This window comes from Pleurodeles waltl, chromosome 7 (assembly GCF_031143425.1).
Source record: "Pleurodeles waltl isolate 20211129_DDA chromosome 7, aPleWal1.hap1.20221129, whole genome shotgun sequence".
NCBI classification, from domain to species: Eukaryota; Metazoa; Chordata; class Amphibia; order Caudata; family Salamandridae; genus Pleurodeles; species Pleurodeles waltl.
Window position 1 is genome coordinate 498176113 of NC_090446.1, and position 23812 is coordinate 498199924.

A 23812-nucleotide genomic window follows, 5' to 3' on the forward strand; every position below is an offset into this window, starting at 1 on the left:
TAGGAGCTGTAGGGGTTTTCTGTTGTAGCCTTTCTGGTGCATGCTATCCATCATTTTAGATTTGGAATACCTGGTAGTTGCCCTTTGATGTTCTCAAGAACTTTTGACAAGACATTTTTTTAAAGTGTTTCCGTGGGTTCTTGGAAACGAACCTCTTTGCCCCTAGAGCCCACTGTCTTCTGCCCAGTCCACTCATTCCCCCTAAATATCAAGCTAAGCTCTGCACCCATCTCCAGTACCATCAGAAACTATGTTGCGAGACCTTTGGCCATGTGCCACAGCATTTGGTGCATGGTGTAGCCTCCATCCAAACCTTGTGCCTGGGTCCAACTCCTTCAGACCCTTTGACCATGCCTTGAGTACAGCTCCCAGCCCTCCACCTAGACCACATAGCATAGATTCCAGAATGGTTCATGAACTCCTTGCATTCAGTAATGGCAGTCAGAGCCAAAATTACAATTAATAACATCCAGTCAGGTTGCAGTCATTCTCAAAACTTCAAGAACTGCAAGCATGAGTGAAAAAACACATTAACCAGTTTGGTATTCTGAATCAACCAGAATTCTGAAACTTAACTGACAATATATACATAGCTTCACTGATTTCAAGCAAACATGTTTTGTAACACAAATATGTTAAAAAAGCTACTGAATACATTTACCCCAAGCCACAAAAAGAGCCTCTTTTGCGTGAATTCACATATTCATGCAATGTTGGTGTCATTCCAGGGGAATAGCAAAAATGAAATGTTGCTTTTAGATCACCCTAAATAATTGTGCACCTCTTTTGACCACTCTGCATCAAATTCCCTTCCTAAAAACACATGCAAATGCAAAACTACTCAATTAAAATAAAACACGAGAGAAGGGATAACCTTTGTAAAAGATTAACTCAATACAAATAGTACAAAGCTACAGTCTACAGTGCCTGTTGGTGACAATATTGATATTAGATTATGCAAGGGTGTCCCGTCGAAATGGACATACAAATGGGTGAGGCTAAAGCCTTGCATTTGAGGTAGTAACATCAAGCCACCTATATACAAGGATTCTGAAGGGGTTTTTAACTCAGAGCATAATCTTCTGGCCCTACCCCTGTGTTCAAATTGTTACATTGGGTTGGTTCGTAAATTGGATTACAAGCTTACTCTGGACCGTTATTATCATCAATGTCCACACTTTGTTCCCATAGATAGATGAAGATGACACAAATAGTCAAAGGAACAGGAAAAGGGTCTAATTTCAGCGCTGTGCCAAAATTGGTAGCACTGTGCTGCGTCACTTCAGAAACACAGGGATGTGCCCTATTTACAAAAATACAACGCACCCCTGTATTTCCCCCAGCGCTGGTGCTAAAATTAGCTGCCTAGTGGCCACGCAGACACCCTTGCACCATAGTGCAAGGGTGCCTGCATTGCAGGGAATGATTGTTTATGTGCAGGAAGGAGCACCTTCCTGCACAGAAACAATCAATAATGGCGATTGTTACTTCTGTGTGTGCTGCAGAATACATAGAAGTAGCAAATTGTCATTATTTAATGCTTATTTATGTGCATGGAGGGATACCTTCCTGTACATAAATAATCATTCATTAAGTTTTGCTGTTTCTATGTGTGCTGCAGAATGCAGCACACACAGAAAAAGCAAAAACAAGGAGAAATAAAAGTATTTTTCCTCATTGCACCGTACTTTTTGGCGCTGCCTCAGGTTACGATTTATTGTATATCTGGGGCAGCGTCAAAATGCAATGGGTGTTGCGGTGGAACACCCACAGCAACACCCATTACACGCCCCATACATGTTAAGTGATGTGTGAAAAGGGACCGTATTTACATGGCAGCGTTAAGCCTCAAAAAGTGGCTTCACGCCGCCTTGTAAATATGAAGCAGGGCATTGCAGCACCAGAGCATCAGTAAAAGTGACGCTCCAAGGGCCTCGTAAATGAGGCCCATAGTATTCAAGCCACAAAGGCCAAAACCCAACCTATTCCATAACAAGCATTGGCAAAGGTAGTATTTCTTTCACTGAAAATTAATCTTTAAGAGACAATTTTGTGTGTATTGTATTGATGATGACACAAGAATGAGTCAGTTGGTATGTGAATAGGTGAGGGAATGAATGCGAAAATAGAAGAATGAATGAGTGACTTCTGGATGGATAAATGAGTAGGTGAGCATTTGAATGCAAGGATGACTAAATGGATGGATGGGTGCAAGAATGAATGACTGACTGCATTAATGGATGAGTGGGTGGGATGATGACTGGATGGATTGATTAATAGTTAGGTGCAGAGGTGAAAGGGTAAGTGCATAAATTAATATGATACTTTTGCAAAATACAGCCCAGTTTTAGATCCCCTAGAACTATGGTCAAGCAGAGGCTCAGAGCCAACTTACCAACTTGAGACTGGGAGCATGGTGAACTGTAACCCACAAACCACCTCTGCATTACAGTAGGATGGTGCATTCTGATCAGTCCTGTGAAACTTACAGGATTATTTGCTAGTGGGTTCTGAATTTTTTTCACTATGGATGGATACACACAAGAATCCACACTATGGGGGTCATTCTGACCGCCAGGGCCGGGGCCGCGGATGCACCGCCAACAGGCTGGTGGTGCATCCATGGGCATTCTGACCGCGGCGGTACAGCCGCGGTCAGAAACGGGAAACCGGCGGTGTCCCGCCGGTTTCCCGCTGCCCTGGGGAATCCTCCATGGCGGCGCTGCTTGCAGCGCCGCCATGGGGATTCCGACCCCCTTACCGCCATCCTGTTCCTGGCGGTTTTCGCCGCCAGGAACAGGATGGCGGTAACGGGTGTTGTGGGGCCCCTGGGGGCCCCTGCAGTGCCCATGCCAATGGCATGGGCACTGCAGGGGCCCCCTAACAGGGCCCCACCAAGATTTTCAGTGTCTGCCAAGCAGACACTGAAAATCGCGACGGGTGCAACTGCACCCGTCGCACCCCTTCCACTCCACCGGCTCCATGCGGAGCCGGCATCCTCATGGAAGGGGGTTTCCCGCTGGGCTGGCGGGCGGCCTTCTGGCGGTCGCCCGCCAGCCCAGCGGGAAACTCAGAATTACTGCGGCGGTCTTTTGACCGCACAGCGGTATTCTGAGGGCGGGACTTTGGCGGGCGGCCTCCGCCGCCCGCCAAAGTCAGAATGACCCCCTATATATTTTTAAAACTTTATTAAAATCAATGTCCTAATCTAGGGCAGATATTACGTATAGTTGTAACTATAAATGCAAACACTATAATGGCAATGAAAGGAGTTCATATGCAAAGTAAGCAAAGTATTAAGGGGAATTGTAACATTGTGACAGTGTTTTAGAAATTCATGCCGCTGAATGATGGAACTAGTCTTTGTTAACTAACTCCTCCACTCTAGCTTAAAGCTAAGCTGTCTTAGCGCCAAAAAGAGCCCATCTGGGTTTCTTGAGATGGCTTCCAGCCCGCATACATTAGCTAAAGAGCAAGCCAGTAGTTCTGTTCTTTAAAAGTTCGGTGTTACTGGTACGCGCCCAAAATAGATGATGATGAATCCAGGACACAACTAAAGACTGAAGGTTTTAAAATTGTAGATGCATTTGGCATCACATGCAGAGTTGAGGGTGAAGCTGCTGTTATTGAAGTGCTTAGTGAAGAAACACAATGCATCTGAGAATGTTGAGACTGTCAGTCACTTGCATGTCACTACATGTGTCTGCACAAGTGAAGACTCATAGGCAGCAGCTTGGATGGAAGGCTTTTGTGTTACGCTGCAAAACACTTGATCCTCTCTGACTGTGGAGTCCGTTCCCAGCAATTAACAGGAAGTACAATTTGCTGTTGCAAAAGAATGTTCAAGATGATAGTTGGAAAACAGTTCAAGCATTGAAACACAGGTCTCACATGAAGAGCTGGAAGTTTGCAAAAATACATAATCCAATTTGCACCTACCTTAGCTTGCATTTCTCCTTCAAGACAGAAGGCAATAGATTCAAGACATTAATATTCAGTTAATATTAATATTCATTTGTATAAGGTGTGTTGAAAAGAACGAGAAAAGAAAGGAATTAATCTAAAAACATGAAGCATTCCATATGCTAAACCCAATTGTGTTTTTGACATGGAACACAGTGTGCAATGAGTCTGCAAAGTGTATTTGTAGGTGGTGTTGTATCTCAGAAGCAGACAGAGCAAATATCTCCATCAAAGGGGTCAATGGTAACTCTTTCTGAGCAAGAACTGCTAATGCCTATTTAACTAATCAAGGCATGTATTTAACATGTCGGCTTTCGGCCTTGAAGCACTTTCAAAGACCTTCATTGAGGAAGCGACAACATTTTACTGTTTTTGAATAGTTAGCAAGTACACAAAACATTCAGCTAACCACAACAAAATTCATTTGTTTGAATTGTGTAACTACGGTTTTTAATAGTGTACCATAAGAATGACTGATTGAAAAAAGCAGGTGTTGCGAAGAGTTTACAAGCAAGGCAGGGGCTCAAAGGGTTATAAGTGCCCTGAATAGTGATAGAATCACAAGGAAGTGAGTATCCTAAAGGAAACTCCAAGTATCTTGCGGGAATGTGTTATGCATGCTTTCATATAATCCAAGTGATGCATGTTTTAGGCAATGATAAAAATGAAAGTTAGTGATAGGTAAAGATATAATTCCATGCAACAGCCACCAAGGATGTGGATCTTCAGCAACAGAAAAAGGTATGGTCTCTAACTGTTCGACTGCAAGACGATTATAGGATGCCTCTTTTTTAGTAATTGTTATCTGCCTGGCAATCAGACTATAATGAAGAAATGTGGCTAATTGTCTAGTATTGGCCAAGGCCCCTTGGATGCCTTGAGTGTTTGTAACACCCAGCTCATTTGTGTCAGTGCACCCATTTAAGCTTGAGCATGTTGTAAGGAATTCAAGTCTTCCTGCAAATAATTTAAAGCATAGGAGGTGACTGCAGAGATTGTATAGATTCATTTATAAAGACTATGTCAGACAATGTTCCTGACCTTTGAAAGTAGCTTGCATTATTTCCTTGTCAGCTTCCCTAATTCACTCTGAAGCTTCTCTCCCAGATTATGTCTGTTTTTCTTTTACAGCTACATATAATATGGTAGGTACAACCTTTGCATTCTATTTGGGAAGTGGTCCTAAAAGAAAATCACTCAAATCCAAATTTTTTAGACAAGTGTTTCTTCATTGCACTCAAACTAGATTGTAACAGCCATCTTTGGCACATGTTCCCTAAGCTATAAGTTGTAACAGTCAGAGGGTGGAAATGGGTGTAATGTCTAGGTTCTGGTCTATTTACTAATGGTAATTTAGCTTTAGACATAAACCTGTACATATGCGTATCAGTATTTGTTAACAGTAAGGCTATATCATCTACACCAAGCGGTGTTAACTTGAATGTTCCATTAAACCATTTCATTAAAATCATTCTCAGTAATGCGTTTTACATTTCCACTCTGCTGACTGTGCCAAATTCTCCTTGCAAGTGCATTTTTTAAAATCTGAAAGGGAATCAAAGCTCATATGTCTTGGCTGCTGCACAGCTTTATTTGAAAATATAATTCCTCAATGAAACATACATGATGTGAACAAAGTTTCAATACCCTGAATTTGTGAACAATTAGCTCCTCAAACCCCTTTTCATTGATATGTTAATTCTAATAAGTGTAACCATGTTCTAAAAATGAAACAGTGAACTGTGGTGAATAGATAAATATATGGTGAGTAATCAAATTCTCACTAAGCTTTTCAGGTTCTTGAAATAATAAAATGCAGGCAGGGCAGATATGTTAAAACTTAAAATATTTTCTGAAACATGTAACCCTGTTAAGTGGGAGGGTGGGATTCTGCAATGCTAATGCTGTGTAAAATTATACATTTCCACTGAGCTGCTAGAACAATGAATGCAGTGGTGTCCGTAATGATGGAAACAGAACAATTCTTAATGTTTCTCTGAATCAAGATGCAAATCTTCTCTTGCACCTCAATTCAGTGGATTCAGTGGAACATACAACCTCAAGTCAGTTATAATTTCTTTAACAGCATTTATAGTCCATGAACTTGCAAAAAGGACCTGGACCGACAATGTCATCCAACAAGGCTATCAAAACATAAGGAATATGAATCATTTTCGTAGGGCCCAGAATTTGATAATGCAGTTTGTCCCAGAGAACCCCATGAAGCAAAGTGTATGCAGTGATGTTATCTGCATGGTAATCCTATATAACTGTTTAGGAAGCAGAATATGTCTGCAATTCCAGAACCACAGCAGAGGGTGCTAACATTTTAGACAGATAGTGTCTGTGCATCAATAGTAGGATAATAATTAACTCTGTAAGTCACAAAAGGATTGATAATATTGCAGAGTTCCGGTTGTTGACCTACACCTTAGAAGGGGTAGTAGGCATAAGCAGGTAAGTAATGGGGGAGGGCGGATATAGTTATCACAGCCCAGCAACAAGTAAGAATCCATCTGTATCTGCTTGTTACAGAAGTGGTTGTTTCCTGCATTTCTTAGGAGATGGAAGGAAAACAGCTGCCGTTTGAGAATCTGTATCCAGCTTGTTCCTAGATAATGCATTCCTTCACATGTTCACATTAGATTGTAGTTGCAAAGGGGGCAATAATAGATAAAGTTGCAGTATGCTCATTTTTTTAAGACTATGATTGCAACACGTCTAGGTTAGTACATGATGAAGGGTATTCAGCTGGAGACTCACAGGCTCATCAGTTCCTGGAATGGGGCCAATGACTTCAACACAGCTCTTTGGTGTCAGCAGTGGTCTTCTGCTTTTCCTTTCACTAAGACGCTGTGGCAGGATTTTTGTGCATGTTCCTTCTACCAAAACATTTGTACTGTTAGTCTGGAAGATGGTTCGAAGTTTTGCTTGTCAGGACCCTGTTCCTGAACTAGCTCTCCCACGTTTGTGGAACCATCTGTCGGCAGCTTTATATACATTGGCACTCACCACTGGATAGTTATAGTAAGGGCAATGTTTCCATATGAAAATCAATTTTGGTTTGTTAATAACTTTAGCAGTGTTTGTTTATCCACCTCAGTTTCTTCCTGGAACTTTTTGGTGTGATCCATCCAGCAGGGGCAGAGAAAAAGAAGCTGGGGCCAAAGGTGTTTCTCTCATGCAATTTTTCATGGAAAAAGTGACGCAATACAGACTGAATGGAATTACATCAAAATTTGCAGAAAGCTAAATTGTGGTCCAGAAAGCATGCTTTTTGTGAATTGGTGTTTCTGAAAAATTAGGTTAAAACTCTATGCACATATCACACCTCTGAGGATCCTCAAATCCAACAGATGAAAAGATAAAATCTGAACGACTGCCACAACAACAACCAAAATGTAGCAGCAGTCCTTTTATGACTAAGAAACTCAATCACCAGTCCTAAAAATAAGTAAAAGAAAATACATATAGTCAAGCAGGGTTGAATTATAACTTGCCCCCTTTGGCCTGGTGAGGGGAGTCCCAGTGGGGTCCCCTGGGGCCAAAAACAGATTTTTTTTTTATTGGTTCTGTGGAGCTAATAAAAAATACGGTGAGATCTCACCCCTTTTAGTTTTAATGTAGCCTTGTTGTTATTCATATTATTAATTAAGGAGAGAAAGGCTCGCAGCCAACTTTCTGAACTATTACAGTGACCTGGGGACCCATCCTCCGGGGCCACAACACTTTTAAAACTTGTGCAGGTGCCACAGTGCCCACTGAGACACCCACAGCAATTGCTGATCATGGGACGGCAGAGGGAACCCCAGGGCCCCCATGGCCCCCATGGCTCCTGCCGGCACCCTTGCCTACATCCACCCGGGGTGTGCAGGAGCTGGCTACTTCTGCTAGCTCCAGCCCAGCCGGAGGGATTTTCTCTACTCACGCTGGGTGGGAGTAAACCTGTGCCCATTGCTTGCAAGAGCATGGGCAGGTAGTTGAAGATCTCCTTGTCCATGCTCTTGCAGGCAGGGAACTTCAGTGTCCTGGGAGATGGAGTTGTCTGCCATTCGGCCCTGGGGGATGAAGTATTCGGGCCACTAGATTGCTCAGAGAGGAGGGTAGTAGGAATTTCAGACACAGCTACAGCCCAAATAGCAGAATGTATTTACAGCAAGTTTGGCAGAAAGCTAGATTCCGGTCCAGAAAGAGTGTTGTTTGTGTTTTGGTTTAAATTCGTTCAGTAGTTTTGAGAAATTAAGGTTCAGAAAATGTGTATATGTAATGCTGTGGAGGATCTGTGGTGCTGATAGGTCTCATCTTGAGATCTGAATGGCTGCCTGCCACCACATCAACCAGGAAGTGGTGTTCACATATTAGGACTTGGGACACAATCCTGTGTCCTAAAAAACACACACAAAAAAGAGTCCCAGTAGCTCCAGTCAAGGGGCCCAAAAGGTATCTTTTTCTTTCAAAATTGCTGCAAATTCGCAGAGAATCAGCTAGAAAATGTAAAAAAACAAACAAGCGCTTACTACAAATTTGTTTTCATTAAACAGCTTGGCCAGGGCCTGGGAGGCAATGCCTGATTTTAGTTTGGGTAGGCCAGTATGTGGCCTCCACTCCCCGAGCATCTGTGAAGGCCCCGGTGTCCCCAACCCCTGGGACCAAGGTGAAAAAGAAGTGAGGAGGGCATGCGGATTCTCCTCTCATCCCCTCCCACCTTGAGTATAATTAGATCTTGGGGAGCCCATCCCCCTGGGACCGAAATTCATTAAAAAGTGGAGGGGAGCCTAAAAAGACCCCGGGGACTCCATACCCTGGGGCTGAATAAATAAAAGGAGGGGCAGCATGTGGCCCCCCTCCTGGAACCTAGTTAGGTCCTGGGAACCCCACCCTTTAGGGCTAAATTGTAAATAAAATGGGCGTGGGGTAAGTGGCCCCCCTCCAAAAGCCTTTAAAGGCCCATCTGCTGATGCTGACTCAGTTACTGTGTCCTAAGGAGCCCACCCCTGGGACACAGTAGTTTCTCTGCCCGCACTACTGTGGAAAGGGAACCATATGTTTGCTCCCGCCAGGCGTGAGCATTTTTTATTTTTTTAAATCTCCCACCAGGTGGCAGCAAATATGTCTTCCCTGCCTGCAGGAGTGCGAGCAAGGAAGTCAAGTCTGATTTCATGCAGCAGAAGATTTAAACATGCTCTTACTGGCTGGGAGCAGGCTTTTGTTTTGTTTCCGTGCCCACACTCCTACAGGCAGGGAAATAGAACACATATTGCTCATGCTCAGAGTGGGCAAGCAGAAACAGCTGTTCCCTCAGGCAGGAGCAATGGCAGGTCCCGCACTATGCAGGGAGCTGGCTGGGGCCACGGGCCAGGGACTTCCCCCCAGGCCCTCCAGCATAGTACTTGGTGGGTGTGTATACTTTAGAATGCAGAAATAGCTGTTAAAACAGTTAGAAAACGCTGCTAATAGTGAAATTCACAATAGGTTGCAATGGGCCTAGGGGAACACAAACACAAAAGACTAGTGGAATGCGATAGTCGGTTTCCTACCTAGGCAAGTGTAGTGTGTAGAGGGGCACTGGGAGTGTAAGAAAACACCCAAGGTAAGTAATAGAACCGATCCCAGAGCCCAGGAAAACAGGAGTAAATCACAGTAAGTTTCCTGAAACACACAAGAAGTCGTGATAGAAGATTATGCAAGAACCAGAAGAGACTGCAAAACACCAACAATGGATTCTTGGACCTGAAGACCTATGGAAAAAAGGGGACCAAGTCCAAGAACCACTGAAGAGTCCAGGGAGGACAGGAGCCCCTGCTAACCAGGATGAAGGTGCAAAAAGAGAACCATCGGTGAAGAAGAACAGTCAGTACTGCACCCAAGAAGACGGATGCGGGTTCCTGGTTGGTGCACATGATGTCCCACGCTGGATGGAAGACTGCAGTCTGGTTTGCGTCGCTGGATTCTGCCAACAAGCCTTGGCGCTCAGAAAGCTCGCGGTTAGTGGAAAATGGCGCTGCCCGGGACCAGGAGGGACCTCTTGGCCTCAACCAAGGAGGAGGAAACAGAGGGGGCTCTCAGCAACTCAGAGAGGCATCAGAGGACTAGGCAGCATGTACAGGAGTCCCACAGCACAGGGACAAAGAAGGTGCAAATTGAGGCCCAGGCAGCACGACACAAAGGGATCCCACGCTGCCAGAGAAGCACTCAGGAAGCTGTGCATCGCAGGAAGGAGTGCTGGGGGCCGGAGCTGTGCTGTGCACAAAGAACTTCGTGGAAGGTCACACACAAGCTTTGGCAACTGCAAATCATGTGATGCACGGGGTACTGTCTGGCGTGGCAAGCTCTTACCTCCACCAAAGTTGGAAAGCTGGACCTTAAGATCGTCGGGACTACTTCAGTCCACCACCCATGTTGATGGATCCACGCACTTTGTCAGGAGAGGGGACCCACACCACCGGTCATCGCTGCAGAAGGATGCCTGCTGAAGCAGAGAAGTGACTCCTTCACTTCAAGGGAGATTCCTTAGTTCTTCTGGTGCAGGCTAAAGACAGGCAGTGTCGGAGGATGCACAACCTGGAAACAGTTGCAATTGCTGGCAGCAGTAAAGATACAATGTTGCAGAAGTTGTCTTTGCTTCTTTGTTGCAGTTTGTAGAGTTCGTGGAGGGTCCACATGCAGTTTTGTCAGTAGAAGTTGAAGTAAAGGATGCAGAGGATTCCTGCTGGAGTCTTGCAAACTGAGTCCGAGGAAATACCCAGAAGAGAGACCCTAAAAAGCCCTGAAAAGGGGGATTGGTCAGCTACACAGGTAAGCACCTATCAGGGGAGGGCTCTGATGCCACCTGCTGGCACTGGCCACTCAGATGCCCCCAGCATGCCCCACCACCTTGGATCCAAGATGGCAAAACCCAGGGACACTCTGACGGAGCTCTGGGCACCACCCCTGGGGTGGTGATGGACAGGGGAGTAGTCACTCCCATTTCCTTTGTCCAGTTTCATGCCAGAGCAGGGACTGGGAGTCCCTGAACCGGTGTGGACTGGATTATGCAAGGAGGGCACTATCTGCGCCCTTCAAAGCATTTCCAGAGGCTCCGGGAGGCTACCACTCCCATGCCTTTAACACCAATTTTCAAAAGGAGAGGGTGTAACACCCCTCTCTCAAAGGAAATGCTTTGTTCTGCCTTACTGGACTTGAGCTGCTCAGCAACAGGAGGGCAGAAACTTGTCTGAAGTGGCAGTAGCTGGGGCTGCCTGGAAAGCCTCAGAAGGCTGGTATGGCAGTACTGGCCGTCCACTGTGGAGCCCCCAGAGTACATGGAATTGTAAAACCAATACTAGAATCAGTATTGGGGTACAATTCCCAGGTGTTAGACACCTTACATGGCCATATTCGGAGTTAGCATTGTGAATCTGGACATAGGTATTGACCTATATCCAGTGCATGTGTAAATTGGCGTCCCCACCCTCACGAAGTCCAGGAAAATGGTCCTGGATGACATGGGGGCACCTCTGCTAGTGCAGGGCTGCCCTCACACACAGGTACTTTGCACCCAGCCTTCAGTGTTAGAAGGCCTGGCATATAGGTGACTTATAAGTGACCTGGTTCACTGTAAATGGCAGTGAAAGGGTGCATGGGCCATTTCACACAGACTGCAATGGCAGTCCTGTAAAAGCCTTTGCATGGGCTCCCTATAAGTGGCAAAAGTAATGTTGCAGCTCATAGGGATCCCCTAGAACCTCAATGCCCTGGGTACCATATACTAGGGACTTATAAGGGGGCACCAGTATGCCAATCATGAGTGGAATATTGTGTTAACAGTATCCAGCAATCAATTTAAAAGGGGAGAGAGCATAAGTACTGGGGTCCTGGTTAGCAGGATCCCAGTGACACAGTCAAACACACTGACAAACAGGCCAAAAATGGGAGTAACCATGCTAGGAAGAGGCTACTTTCTCAAACCCATTGCTTGGCTGGACTGGACCAGATGGCTTTAGGACATTTCTGGAGCACATATGTCTATACGAAGTCCATATTATAGTTGTAGAATAGTTATATTATACCAACCAAAGGAATGGTAGCTCAAAATGTACCTTTATCCAAAACGTAAAATGTTTCATGAGTCTTGTCCCAACATTGGGTACTCTACAAGTTTTGAAAGTGTTAGGTGTGGGGAAGCATGAAAACTCCTTTTAAAATATAGCTTTTCTCCAGAAAGTCGCATTGTTCAGTTTGGCCTCTTTCAGAGCTTCTTCCACTGTTATCTAGAAACTGAGAGACAGGGAGCGAAAAGGAGTGTCAACACTGTGAAAGTGCTGCCCCCCAACGATTTGACTAAGATCATATATACCTGAAGAGATCTTCAACTTATAGTTTGCTTGACTTTCTATACAAGCCTCAAATTAATAGCAATAACAAGTGTAAAGGCTGTAAGCACAGACCTTAGGAGAACATGTACACGACCCACAGTTTCCAAATTATCAGCAAGCAGAAAATGCTTCTATTACTTAGGTAATGGCATTACTTTGAGTCATACCCTTCGGTTTCCTTACTTTCTGTTTTGAGGCAGTCCTGCCTCTTTAGACAGCCAACTCACAAAATAAAACACCCCTACAATCCTTCTGCCCAATCGAAGCCCATACTATGCTTACAAATGGCCTGAATAAGCAGGAGGGATAAAGGAAAATAAGTAAGGAAAGCGAGGGGTAGGACTCAGAGTAATGTAGTTACTGGTATTTGAAGCATTACCCGTAGTCCCCCATCACTATCCTACCTTACTATTTTGAGAAATACAGCGCAAAGAAAATGAGGACATCTTTAATGTGTCTATTACTTCATAGAGGCTAAGACTACTGAACCAAAAACATCAACCAACTCTATACCCTGAGAAACCCTATAGTGAGAAGAAAAGCGGTAGGTGAATCCCACGTCACCGCCCTACATATCTCTGTTATAGCGGCTCCCGGAATATCTGTCATGCATTCACCACAGAAGTAGAATTATCAGGAGTCACTCTGCCATGAATACCACTCAGGGGAGAATGACCACTGAAATGTAAGCCACTGTGATAAGAGATCAGACCCATGGCTTAAGAAGCTACAGTGGGTTTGTAACCCTTCGGGAGCAGGTCCAAAATTGACAAATAAGGACTCGGACTGCCTCAATAATGCTACCATTCCAAGATAAACCAGGAGGGGTCTTCTAAAACCCATCTAGTGAAGATGTTCTTCCTCTTAAGAAATTGGAGAAGGAAAACAATGAGGCAGTGTTACTTCCTGGTCTGAAAAGGGGAATTACCTTTGGACATAAGGAGGGCAGAGGACATAAAACAATCCTACCTTTTTTTGTAATAACACATTTTATTGAGGTTTTTCTTACAAGTTACACGTAAAGTATAGGATACTGTACGTATGAAAAGCAAAAGCATAACGAATACAGAAGAATCAAAAGATTGCATCATGTGACCTCACTCATAACACTCTCACCCAGGTTCAGCCCACCTCTGTGTGTGCTTGTTTTCCAGGCAGTGTCTAAATCCTGTGCAACTGGACAGGGCCGGATATGGCTAACTGACATACATGCATATTTCAGCAGCCTGTGTTTTGCCCCAGGGGTGATAGTGATGCCTGGGTTCTCCGTACAAAAGCCCCATATTTTAATGTATTTCTGGGGACAGGCTTTGCCATGCTTATACAGAAATCAATTCCCCTTCTCCATTCCACAAGAGAGTGGGAGCCTTCATTTTTCCACTTTCGAGCATTGTCTATTTTTTTCTCAATAAGATGCATCCACATCAGCATCAGTTTATGTCTACTCTTGTCAAGTGCCATGTTTCCATATAGGAGGGTTAGCTTGGGGTCAAGTGGTTTGGACCACCCCAGCACCGAGGTCATGCAAGTGATCACCTGCTTCTCAAGCAGCTCAAGATTGTGTGCAGTAGGTGGCCTCCAGGGTGCCGAGCACTGGGAGCAGTCTGGAGAGGTAATCACTTCTATTTTTCACACCCTATGTCTAGTAAAATAGACCCTATGAAGATATTTCAGTTTCACTAATCTAAGCCAGGACAAGATTGCTGAATGTCATAGGGCTGCTCCGACTTCTACCTGCTCTTTGTCCAAGAGTGGGCCCAAGCCCACACCCAGGTGGCATGGCAGGTCTTGAAGGAGTCTGCATGCAGTCATATCAGCATGCAGTAGACCCGTTCCACTTCATGGTCCCCTAGAGCTCTCATAAGCAGCTTCGGCTCAAGGGGGATGAATTTTGGGAGTTCCTCCAATCCCAGGATTTAGGAGGTCAAAGCATACCTAAGTTCTAGATAGATAGAACTGGCTATGATGAAGTTTGAATTCTTGCTGTAGGGTTTAGTAGAATTCGAGAAGCAGTCCCTCCATCAAGTCCCCCAAGGGAGAATATTGATGAGATCCCATCTCCGGAAGCCCAAAAGACCAGATAAGTCACCTGAGCCAGGGCCTTACCATCCACAGGGTTGAGTCTGTTCAGTCAGCTTATTATGCCATCCCATACGCCGCAGGGAAGACCTTCACAGTCAGAGAACCACTCTGGTGTATTGGCCATGGCAGGAAGTCACTGTTTAACAAGTGGAGTACAGGGCTGCCCTGGAGCGCCCACCTACTTCTGTGAATGCGAGGACTCCATGGGTGTCTTGCAACCATTTGTTAACTATACTTAGGTATGAAACCTTATAATATGTGTTGAAATCCGCTGCACAGCCCTATCCTTAAACTTCCTGCTAAAAGTATGCCTGTAAGAGAGAGAAGCCAACTCACCCAGTATTATAGCCAATGTGATGGCAACTAGGAAGAAAGTCTTCAGTGTTACGGTCTTAGGACCCAATTACGACCTTGGCGGATGGGATACTCAGTCACAAACGTGATGGATATCCTACGGGCATGTTACAAGTTCCATTATAACCTATGGAACTTGTAAAGCAGAGGGTGGCATATTAGTCATGGTTGGGAGATATTATCCTTTTTGCCTATGTCATAATTAGGCACTTAATGCCTATTTGATCAAGTGGCTCAAAGGGGGGACATATTAATGCATCCCGGACTAACAGTAGATTTCAAGAAGGACATTGATATGAAGAGTCAGGAAGGAGATTCAACAGCCCCTTATGCAGCCTGGGAACTAAAGGGTTTGGGTCAAGGAGACTACCCCAGGAAGCTCTAAAAGCTCTTGTAAATGCCCATTGGCTATCCAGAGTGGAGATTATTAACCCCAAAGACACCCCATTGTGTACAAATAACCTGGAACACATCTGCAGTGGAAGGGGTCCAACTGTCTCGCCCTACACCATTTACTGAGGGAAACTCAATGTTTGGAATAAGCTTTCAAGGTGGAAGCCTGCCTAACGCTTGTAAAATAAAAAAACAAATTGTCAGGAACACCACTCCCCCTCATACACATCCTCTCAGTTTCTAGAACTCTAGTTTGAGTCTCATCAGAACCTCCTGTTGTAAAACGAATGGTTAACAGAGATGGATTGGAGGAGTTCTCCTTTATTTCTCTGTCTTGAGAGACCTCCAGAGACAAAACCATCATTGGTGGACCCATATCAGTGCATTCAGAAGTACTGTAAATCTCTCCCTCCTGACCCTTATGAGAAACCTCAGAAGGAGAGAAACGTGGGAAAATCAAACAGAAGCTCGGGAGGCCCATGGCAGATTAAGTCATCCACTGCCTAAGCGTGATCCTCCCTTGTTCTGGAGGCGTATCTGTTCATCAGTGCATTTGACTTAGTTGCAAAGAGATCTAGCATTGGTAATCTCCATCTTCTGATAATCTGGGGAAAAATTAAGGAATGAAGACCAAAGTGTTTTGATGAGAGAACGATTCTGCTCAATGAGTTTGCCATGACTTTCAGTGCTCTTGAAATGTGAATTGCTGAAAGAGATGTGAGATGTCTCTCTGCTCAATTAAAAAGTCTGTCCAAAAACTTCACCAGGGATGCTGATCTTCTTCCTCTCTGCTTATTAAGGTAAGCTTTAGTAGTTATATTGTCCATTCTTAAAAGACCCACATTGCCTGAGATTTGGGCCGAGAAAGCCTTCAGAGTTAGTCGGACAGCTTCTAGTTTCCTCCAGTTCAAGGACCTGCTGCTTTTTGGAAGTGACCATACACCTTGGATTGGATGTTGACCTAGCCAAGCTCCTCACCCCGAGAAACTAGCATCTGTTGTGCTGATCAAGGGGGACTGCAGAGAAAGAGGACCCCCTTCAGGAGATATGAAGTAACAAGCCACCACTGTAATTGATGTTAGAATATTTGACACAAAGAGACTCTCTGGTCGAGATTAAAAAATAGAGGAACCCACAGAGACAGAATTAATCTCACAAACTGCTGAAGATGGAACCTTGCCTATGGAACCAACCAGCAGTTAGATCTCCCTGAACGTATTAGAAAATGGTGGGATTCATCTCTGCTAATAGAGTTTGCAAATGTGTCTGGATTTTTACCAATTATACTTGCAGAAGAGTCACCATCCTTCTGCCTGTGTGAAATCGAGCTCCTTTGAAGAGCCTGTCCTGAGATGGAATTGTCACAGATTTTGCCTGGTTTATCAAAAACCCATGCTTATGAAATAAAGAGAAGGCCACCTTGGTGTGGGAGTGGGTCATTTCTGTTGAATGTGCATGAATGAGCAAATTGTCTAAATAAAACAGAACAAAAATGCCATGTACGTAGAACAAAGCGAGTAGAGTGGCCACAACCTTTGTAAACACCCTTGGAGCAGATGTGATCCTGAAGGGAAGAACTGCAGTCTCAAACTGTTGACCTCCTACTGCACAATGCAAATATCCTTGGTAATCTACAGTGATAGGAATATGGAGATAGACATTTTCCAAAACTATTTTGGTGAGGATGCTCCCTCGTTTACCACTGGAATAACTAATCGCAAGGTTACCCTTTTGAAATTGACAGTTTCAATCCAGGTATTTATTTTATTCAGATCCAGCACTGGCCTTAGACTCTTCAGAGTTTTGGAACCAGAAACAGGATGGAACGAGAGCCCTCTTCATGTTATGATGAAGGAACTCTTACAATGGACATTTTTAAGAGGAAGAATTCCCAATAGGAAGGCCTTGCGCTTCATCAACACCTTGGGAACTGGAGACGGAAGAAACCCAGTTCAGGAAGGAATGCTTGAAATGTTTACCTGGTAGCCATTTAGCTTGATCTGTTGCAATCATTTGTTGAAGACGTCTTGTTCCCAAATGTCTGTAAAATAGATGAATTCTGCCACCAAGACGTTCTATTGATGTTGAAGGCCCACAGTAATCAGAATTTATTTTTAGATGTTCTAGGTTGGAATGTGGAATCATCCTACTTGAATTGCTTCTTAGGCTGAATTCTTTTATTGTGATAAGATTTATAATCCCGACTTGGTGTGGAATGAGAAGATTAACCCCTAGATTTCTGGTGGAATGAGGATGAAGAAGACTTTGATGTAAAGGGAAGAGTGTTCTTTCTATCTTTAAATGCCTTAATGATCATCTCATCCAGCCTTTTGCCAAACAGCTTAATGCCAAAAATGGGAATTTTTAATATAGATGATTTCTTTGCTGGATTGCACTACACTTGCGCATCCAAAGGTTAAGCCTAGTGGCTACTGGTGCTCCTATTACCACAGAACATGCTCTCAGGACATCTGAGGAGATATCAGCAAGATACTCTGCTAGTCCATGGCTAAAAGCAGATCAGAGCAGTCCGAACCATTGTGTATAGTTGTCAATAGATAATCAAAGTCCTCCAACCATGATTGTGCAGAGTAAGTTGCATAAGTTTAAGATCTTAAAGAAAGGTTTTGAGTTGAAAAAATAACTCTTCAAAATGCCATTTAACCTTTCTATCCATAGAACTTGTGCGTGAACAGTCCTCTGGATTCAAGGATGTTCTACCAATGCGAGTAGCCAAAACTGTGTCAATATTATGAGCAGATGCTAACATATTGTTGGTGTCCACCAAGGTGTAAAGTTTCAGAAAACAAATGATGAATTGTCACTCGATGTCACACTTTCCATTTGCCATGATTTTGGAACGGAGTGGCATAGAAATCACAGGAGCTTTTCATACTGTGGAAATAACACTTCCTCATTATCTTGACCTGGAGTGGGCTGTAAACCGAGATCATGTGTGATGTGGCCAAGAATCTCCAGCACCTTCCCCCTCTGCTGACTGGGCTGGAGATACAATCATCCTGCCCAAGCCTGCTAAAGCTGCATTGTTCAAGTCAGTCATCACCACTAAATAGAAGGTGCGAGCAGTGTGGGCAGTGATCCTGCTTACAGTAGTCCACTCGCTGCTCTTGATACAGCTTTAATCCTTAACACACCAGAAAGTGACAATCCACCCTAGTGGACAACCTCCACTGCTGTCCTATACTCCTCTTTTTCAGAAGCAGTAAGCCAGTGCTGGCTCCCACTCAAATGTCTGTTTGGAAGCACCATAGTACCACTTTAGCAACACATACTCTGCACTCTTAGCATCAAAATATGAATATGTCGCTCGCACATGGCTGTGATGGCCTCCCAAAACATTTGCCCACTGGGAAACCTCACTGTGGTGGCTGACGAAGGGTTATCCTATGTGCCCATTGTTTCTTTTAACACAGGTCATTCATTCCTGCTTTCTTGCTTTCCAACTTTCTCTCTTGCTATTCTTTCTTTCTTGCTTTCTTTTGTTGTATCTTTCTTTCTGTTTCTTTTTCTTTATTTCCTCCTTTCATTCACTATTTCCTTCTATTTCTCGCTTACATTTCTTTTTTTCTTTGTTGCTTGCTGTCTTTCTGTCCTTCTTACTTTCCTTCGTTTATTCCTTCTTTCTGTCTGTCTTTTTAGCCCTTCTTTCCTTCTTGCCTTCATGCTTTGCTTCTTTTTTCTTATCTTCTTTATTGCCTTCCTTATTTCTAGCCTTCTTTCTTTCCTTCTTGCCTTTCTTCTTTATTTACTTCTTTCTTACTCTTTCTTTGCTTCTTTTCTGCTTTCTTTACTTCCTTTTTTTCTTCTTTCTCAAAGTCAAAAGGCTGGCAGCGAATGGCACTACGATTGGCTTTTTCAGCTCTATGTTAGCTAAGACCTTTTGATTTTAGTAAAATAATGTGTATGACATAGTTTCTTATTTGGGTTTTCAGCCACACTTAGGGACTGATTACAACCTTGGCAGATGGGATACTCCGTCGAAAACATGAAGGATATTCTGCCCGCTGTTTTACAAGTTCCATAGGGTATAATGGAACTTGCAATATGGCAGACGGATTATCCCTCACGTTTGTGACAGAGTATCCCAACCGCCAAGGTCGTAACCAGGCCCTTAATCCAATTGTCGAGCATGCATCAAGGGGCAACACGTCACCCTACTTCAGCCTTTGTCTGACTTCATTATGAGTTACCTCACATGCCCCAGCAGAAGGAGTCCATCCACACACAAAGTATTGCCTTTCAGTGTCAGGATAAAGTCTATGGCAATGTAAGCTTTTGAGACCAATAAACATTTTGCCTTTAGACAGTGTTTTTTTCAGATTGACAAACTCATGGCAACTTTCCAAACAATTAAGTTTTGCAAAAGCCAAGACAAAATAAAGCAAGATTTGCCAAAAGGATGGTGGATGACACCAGACCTAATGACTTTGCCAGTGCTTATTCTGTGAAAGGTGGTAACCAGTCTTGGCTGTCAGGCTTGTTTTGAGCGCTTCTTTTTACCGCGAGGGGGCGCTAATCACTACAAATAGTACCAGCCTCGCTGAGTGGAGACATGGATCGCAGCACATCGGACTGTGGCAGACGGAGAGGCGCAGGTAAGGACTAGTAGCCCCTACCTAGCGGGGCTCGCCTGGTAACGGTGCTTTTCTGCGCCCTCGGACGGCACCAGGAAGCCTAAATCCCGAGCCAAGGGCTGAAAGAACGGGAGATAGCTACAGCACGGCAAGCCAAGCGCCCGTTCCCTGCGAAATCCAAACCCGGGATAACATGTCTCCGAAGTTTGTGCGCGACAAGCGGTGCGGGGGATACAATTAAAAGTCCGTTTCTCTGAGCTTTAGTGCTTTGAGGCTATAACCAGATACCTTCTTCAGGAGACTAAGGAACCTCGAAACAGCTGCTAATTCGTCAGAAGCTGATTAGGTGCCGCAAGAGGTGCGCGCGCCACAGAGCCTTGCGTAGGCTACGTACAGTCAGTCCCCTCACGCCGGGGTCGGCTCGGCCTTTCACTGCTCTGCAGTCAGTAGATGTGAGTACCAGTGCGCGGCGAGTGCAATGTCAACTGCCAGCTTGATGACCCACCACCCTCACCCCCTGCGCATGCCCGCAAGAACCTCTAACAGACGCAGCCATGCCTTCCACCTTGGCATTTTGTGATTGTAAGTTGTGCCATGTATGGTACTGGCTGCTACCAACGGCTTCATCTGTGTACCCAATCCGCACACAGGGCTCGCGCGCCTTACCTTGTACAGCATCTTTGACAGAACTGCTTTGAGACAATTGCCAATCAAATAGAATAACGATAAATAGGCACATTATTGCTATCACTAGCAGGCTCTACAAAACTCTTGCTACAGTTGCATTGTAGACCGGGCTGTGATTTATTTTATGTCTTTACTGAGCCCTGTACAGCATAAGCACTGTTTCAGTTCTTGTGCAAACTTGCTCTTTAATAGTAACAACTTTTTTATATGTAGCGATTCATACCGCGTATCTACTGTCTGCTATTCCTGAGTGCTTTAAGCAACAGATGTTACTGTTATCCATATAACGCCACTGACGTTATTCCCTCGGAAGGATAGAAGTCTGAGTTGGCCCTCCTGGGATTTAAATTCGTACGCTGCAGATCACCACACGTATCAGCATACAACCCTTTGGGCTTTGCTGCTGCCAAGCATCTAGGCACTCTTCCCGGACTATTGTGTGCTAAATCAGTCCCTTTTACGGTCTAACATATGGTATGTCCCTTTAAATAGTTCTGTGTTTACTACAGTGATGCACTCAACACTAGTTGTACCTGTTTTTTTGATCTCATATGCCTACCTGGTGGATTCACCTCTTATTTCCTCTCCTCGTTCTTTATTGTACGTTGCTCCGTGTTCAGATCCACAACCCTGCCTGACCCTTTCACCCTTCCTTTGGAGACAGGTGCGTCCTGTCAGCAAGCAAGGTGACTGATTAACCCGGGTGGGGGCCGTGCCCTGATAAAGGACGGACGAGGAGGTGGGGGGAGGAGTACGCGGGGGAAGCGGTGCAAAGAGTCACTCGCCCATTCGGCCTCTTGCTCATCCTGTTTTACCTTGTTGCCTTCTATCTCCCTAAAACACGGGTGAAATTATTTCGGATTCAGGGTTAAGTCTGATGTATGCAAGGTATTCAGCAAGGCAGAGGTGGAGGTACACAAATATACAGTATCGGTGTTTTCACAGTATGCATTTTTTGAATATGCCTCTTGACCTAATTTAATTTATAGTTTTAGACAGTCCACGAACAGAGATAAAGCTCTTCACAACAAAGGTTCACTTTCAAACAGAAAGGCGAGGCACATGTGTCCGGTAGTGAGAGAAATGAAAGAGGGGTACATTTGTAGAAAGTGGCACTTTTGGCTGTAATCAAACTAAAACAAACATTTACAAAGCCAGTAGGTTTCGCCTTTGTGACCTATTAGCTTTCCCAGTGTATTTTTACTCATGCTGCACAGCATCCACGATGCTACGCAGCGTAGCCAATATTAAAAAAAACAAAACCCTTCGACTCCCTCCTGCCTGCACCATTTTGTAGACATGTGCATCACGCATGTGCGAACAGTAGTTTAAAATAAAACACGCAAAAGCATGGGCGGGCCGGGACAGAAAGTAAAGCTGGGCTCCAAAATAAAAAATAGCTCTTATTTTTAAATTAGATAGCACAGCTAGTGGCCCATGTTTGCAAACTGGAATGGAAGACTGCACGGGTGCGAGATTGCTGCACGCAATGTTTGTTTGATTCCAGGAAAATCAACAGTATATAACCCGGCTCAGTAGACCATAAAACAAACCCACAAATGGCCCAAAAACCGGTCCATGCACTGACCTGTCGGACCAGCCCAAGGGGCACTGCCTGATTGCCCTATAGGCCAGTCCAACTTTGATGATGAAGCAACATGAAGGAGGGTGGGGAGGAACACTGAAGCAACACAGGAGGGGGATGCAAAAGCAACATGGGAAGGGCAGAAGAGAAATCAACAGATGGGTAGATGGAAGCAACACTGAGGGCAGTGGCCAGGGGAATCAATTGGAGGAAGCAAAACAGCAGGAGGGAGGAAGCAGGGAGAAGCAGTCGGGCAACAGAGAGCAACACAGAGTGCTGAGGAAGTTGGCTTGAAAGCTCAGGCATTCTAATGGTGTGCTTCACAAAAAAGCCAGCAGTGGAAGCAACAATGCCAACCAATCAATGATATTGAAAAGAGGCCATTCTGCATGGGAGGGACAAACACAAGATTGACAAGCTGGAGCACCAACAAGAAGCAGGCAAATGAGTGACAAAGAAACCCAACCAATAAGTGGCCAAGGATCCTCTCTATGTTCTTTGTAAACTACAATATACCTCGCAACAGACAGCACATGTGCTGTCCAGTAGGGTCAACCAAAAAATTGCTAAATCATCTTGAATCTCTGAGTCTCAATATAGATCTTATGTGCAGCTACAGTAGTTCCACAAAAGTTTTATGCAAAGGCACTGAAAATAACAGTGACCAAGTAAGAGGTTATATAGCATCTGCAGTAGTATACACACATTACCACTTTTATTATTGCAGTGAAAAGTCCAAATTCAAGTATATTACCACAGCACACACAAATTGGCATAAGAGTGACACTTTTTACTGCATCATAGATTGCAAATATCAGGGAAACAACTCTTTTTATAAGTATAGATCTTTCCAATATGATTTTACCTTTCCACACAAATGTAACCCCTTTCATCCTGCTTTTGGTTAAATACCTCATGTTAAAACAAACATACGTGAAAATGCCATGCCATACACCATATATGCAGATGCAAAGAGTATAATATGTTATTTTCTACCATTGTTGAGGGAGGGAAGAGACAGCATGATTCACTCAAGGCTTTGCCTTTTTTGAGTCATGACCCTTCCCAATACTCAACAATGGTAATGAATAGCATATTGCATGTATACTATACATTCTCTTGTAGTCAGAAGCAGTGCAAAGGTAAGGCACTTACGAGAAATCCATGTCACCCTCAGGGTATGTTTACTGACTTGCCCACTTTGAAAATATACTGTGTGGCAGGAGGAGATGGGTCCTTTGATGGGTGGGATCTGGAGTGATAGTGAGGCTTTGAACCTGTCGCCACCCAGCCAGTCATGGAGGGTGCCAAGGACAGATGGTAGGGCTAACAGTCGGGCATTGCCTGAGCAGATCCTCCCAACCTCCCCAAAAAAAGTAACAAAGGCTTCTGAGGCTGCCACCAATATTCTGGGAAGTTTGCAAAACCCCGGATGGACGTCAGCTGTGCAGAGTCTTCACATATAAACTGAAAACCTTCCTTGCAGGAATTTCAAGTACACTTTATGCACTCATGTGATGCCAGCTTTTGCCCGAGTAAGTGAAGAGAGCTGATATTGCCTGTCACTCTGTGGTTTAGTGTGAGTTGGCAGGCCTGTGTGTACATCGGTTTGGAATGTGTAGCTTTGTGCACCAATGATCTGAATGAAGACTATTACGCAGTTCCTTCTCAGTCCCTTTTCATCCTAGGACGCTGAATAAGTAGGTCTGTCCAGGAGTGTGGGACCACCCGTTGTGGACACTCATGTGCCCAGTGATCAGCTTTGAGGTCGTGTGCACTGCAAACCATTCTGCTCCTCT

At 44.4% G+C, this 23812-nt stretch overlaps 1 protein-coding gene across 3 annotated transcripts in view; it reads left to right on the forward strand.

The window, feature by feature from the left end:
• Positions 1–23812, forward strand: part of HSD3B7 (hydroxy-delta-5-steroid dehydrogenase, 3 beta- and steroid delta-isomerase 7) — a 450561-nt gene that overhangs the window by 69648 nt on the left and 357101 nt on the right. The window contains exon 1 of one of the 3 annotated variants that reach the window (XM_069244174.1): positions 19703–19762. The exons of 1 other annotated variant lie outside the window; for it this stretch is intronic. The gene's annotated coding sequence lies outside the window, so the exon portion shown is untranslated. Of the gene's footprint in view, positions 1–19702; positions 19763–20098; positions 20194–23812 lie in introns of those variants that run through there. One more of the 3 variants, XM_069244177.1, reaches the window with a different exon arrangement.